The sequence below is a fragment of the Callorhinus ursinus genome, unplaced genomic scaffold (assembly GCF_003265705.2).
Source record: "Callorhinus ursinus isolate GAN/ISIS: 27379988/994484 unplaced genomic scaffold, GSC_fseal_2.0 scaffold17, whole genome shotgun sequence".
NCBI lineage: Eukaryota > Metazoa > Chordata > Mammalia > Carnivora > Otariidae > Callorhinus > Callorhinus ursinus.
In genome coordinates, this window is record NW_027397079.1 from 9,943,871 (window position 1) to 9,947,608 (window position 3,738).

Sequence of the window (3,738 nt, forward strand, 5' to 3'; positions counted from 1 at the left end):
CAACATTCTTAACAAACTACTAGGAAATCAGATCCAGTGATATATAAATATGATAATATGCCATAACCAAGTGAATGTCATGAATTTTAATGATTTGATCTAACATATTGTACTAAATATAGGCCAAATAGAGGTGGAAACTGGAAAGGAAGCATTATTACCTGTGATATGTATTAGCCCTAAGGATGCCTGTGAATTTGGACCCTTGTCAAATATTCCTTGTTATACTAACTCAGGGCATCTATGCTAGATCCACTTACGTGAGACCGGCTAAATTTATTCTAACAGACTGAAAATCTGTAACTCACAGTTGAGATTCATTATGGAGCAATCCTTAACTTATGTGTAACCTGAAATTAATGAGATGCAGCTGAAGGTTTCCCAGGTCTGATGGCTTACTTTAATTAAGACTGTCTGAACCCATAGAGCCTTATTTCTTACGTCAAGGTAGGCATGCTGATTAATGTGTCTGGGAGTCGTCAGCCGTCCAGAACCGGACCATGCATGCTATGTTGCTTGACTCATTCCATTCTTCAGAGCTAACTTGGTGCTGGACAAATGTATCTTTGTAAATTTGATTTTCTTTTGAAAACCAAAACCACTGGTTCTAGCCAAACAGATTAAGCATTGCAGTAAGATTGTAGGATTATGTACTGATTGATCACATCATTCCCTTATTCCACTGCAATTCATTAGGAAACTATGTTAGAAAAAAATAGGTCATTCACATTAATATTAACCACCCTAAAGGGTCTAGGGGCCAACCATGCAAAACATAAGTCTGACAGAAAAAACAATTCAAAAAATTAAAGACTCCAGTCATGAGGGATGGATGTACAACTGTGTAGGCAGTGAGTGGCCTGTAGCACTTGCTTGTAGTTGAGATGAGTTTGCCCCTCAATCCCAAACCTTTCTTCAACAGATTAACAGGAAGTAATGGTGCCACTTAAGTGGGAAATGGAATACACAGGCTAGTTGGTATCTGGAGATGGCTATATGAACGTGCAGCTTGCAAACACACAAGAATACATCGATGGAGAATTGTCTGGACATTTGGGTGAAGTTTTAGTAAGGTGTAATAATGTCCTTTATGTCGGGGGTATGGAAGAGGAAGAAGATGGGGAAATGAGAGACTGTCATCTTTTATAGGGATTTATATATTTCTAGACAAACTTTTTTCAAAAAATGGATTAAAGACATGAAATAATTTTAAATAAATGGATAAAGTTTGCTGTTTATGAGTATATATTTATTTAAATCCTGGTTAAATGCTAAGCTTTTTGAATGATGTGAAAAACGTTCTGATTTTTTTATAGAAGAAAGTTGCAAATAAGTCAACTTTATAAAAACACAAAAATGAGAAGATTCACTCTAACATATGCAAATACTTTGTACAGGGCCATAATGGTTTTAAAATACTATTAGACCAAGAATAGATAACAAACAGTAAGAGTGGTCAGAAATGGACATACCTATTTTATGTCCATTTATAAATTTTATATTTTATAGTTACATTATAAATCTTTAAATGTTATACATTATAAAGTTGTTAGATAATCAATGGAGAAAAACAAAGGGATTGTGGGAATTGGATCACTATGTGGAGATAAATGAAGTGAGACTTCTTTTATCACTTCAGATTGTTTTTTTCCTGTGCCTACTTAAACAGGTTTTTAAAAATATGTATCTCACTTATACATTTTGTTTGTATTAAATGTTTTTACACTAAGTTTAAATATTTAAAAATAAAATGTTTATATCTCAGAAATTATATTTTTATAAACATTTCATTTTAAACTGACATTGTTTTATCACTTTTTCTAAATGTTTCCATGAAAATAAGTAATATTGTTTATGTAATATCCACTTTTATACAGTTAGAAAAAATAAAAAGCAACATTTATTTAATAATACGTTTGGAGAATCGCTGGCAATTATTTGAACAACTTGCAAGTCACATGATAAAAGGTAAACAGTAATCTAAAGTATTTTTAATGATGTATCAAGCTACCAACTTGATTTGATCCTTTCAACTTCTGTGAAAGCAAATAATTGGAAACCATTTCACATACAAATGACTTAAAAGTTAATCATAAAAGTCATTCACTTTTGCAACTTATGTGACACTGATTAAGTTAGGATTGTTCACATTTCTTTTTCTTTTAAAAAATACATATATGTGACCATGTATACATGACTGGATCGTGACAGATTCTCATTTTTCACGGTAGTTATGTTCTATAAAGTTGCTGTGAACACTGAATTAGCAAATACAGAATCTTTGCTTTAGGGTAAATACAAGGTCAGTTACCTGCAAACCTCTGGCAACAAGATTTTCATCAACTCATCTACATAAAAACTTATTTTATGTGTGTCTGTTTAAGGTAGCTTATTTAACATTTCTTACAATTAATCACATTGTCTTTGAATGATTAAGCCGGGGATTTGGGAGGCCATTTTCAGTGTACAGTTGGTTTGCCACTGTCCTTGTGAAATGAGCCCATCTCAGCGTGGAAAACCTGCTCTTCCACATAATCCTGTTTCTGTATAATACTCATCAGGTTGTTGTCTCCACGTCCCCCCCCTCCCCCGGCACCTTTCTGATCTGCAGAACTGACCTCACCTGCAAGCTTAAGGCTGTTCAGGCCATATCACTTTTTAAAACATGCAAACCAGCAACATCAGCCGGGAAGTGTTTCACATATTCCTGACCCTGGGTAATATGACCATAAATTGTTTTGTTTTCAGCCTCACAACAATGCTGTCCACTATACTTTATCAGTTATCTCATGAATCCACAACTTTAGTCTTTTTCCATAGTTTCATTACACACTATAGATGTTATTTCAGCAATTTCCAGAAAAGACCAGCAGATAGGTCAGCAAATTTCTTCTTTTTCCTGGATGTAATATATTATTCATTTATTAACATTGAACTATGGCCAACAGCACTATGACTTATGCCTTAAAGTCCGTTATTTTGCAGCTGAGAAATCAAGGTTCAGATAGGGTGAGTTAATTTTCTAGAGTCACAAAGCAAGTAAGTGGGAGAACTATAGACTACAGCGAAATCTACTGTAGAAAAATGCAAAAAGTTTTATTTATAATTATAGTTTTATAGTTTAACATATTACTAATACTAACAAAGTTATGTGTCTTATTAACATGTATAATTTATATGTCTAACATAATTATTTTACATGTATTATGGTTTATTTAAACAATCACAGTAGTGTTTAAGGGTATTTAGGACTGTTTTATAATAGGGTATCCTTCACATAAAATACATATATATAATATGAGGAATTCTTAATCTCAGGAACAAACTGAGGGTTGCTGAGTGGTGGGGTGTGGGAGGGATGGGGTGGCTGGGTGATAGACATTCGGGAGGGTAAGTGCTACGGTGAGTGCTGTGAATTGTGTAAGACTGTTGAATCACAGATCTGTACTTCTGAAACAAATAACGCAACATATTTTAAGAAAAAAGAAAAAGAAGAAGATAGCAGGAGAGGAAGAATGAAGGGGAGTAAGTCAGAGGGGGAGACGAACCAGGAGAGATGATGGACTCTGAAAAACAAACTGAGGGTTCTAGAGGGGAGGAGGGTAGGGGGATGGGTTAGCCTGGTGATGGGTATTAGGGAGGGCACATTCTGCATGGAGCACTGGGTGTTATGAACAAACAATGAATCATGGAACACTACACCAAAACAAATGATGTAATATATGGTGATTAACATAA

General features: G+C 34.4%; 1 pseudogene; it reads left to right on the forward strand.

The window, feature by feature from the left end:
- Positions 1 to 884: 884 nt before the first annotated feature.
- LOC112834465 (small nuclear ribonucleoprotein F pseudogene) lies at positions 885 to 1,149 on the forward strand (annotated as a pseudogene).
- The last annotated feature ends 2,589 nt before the right edge of the window (positions 1,150 to 3,738 follow it).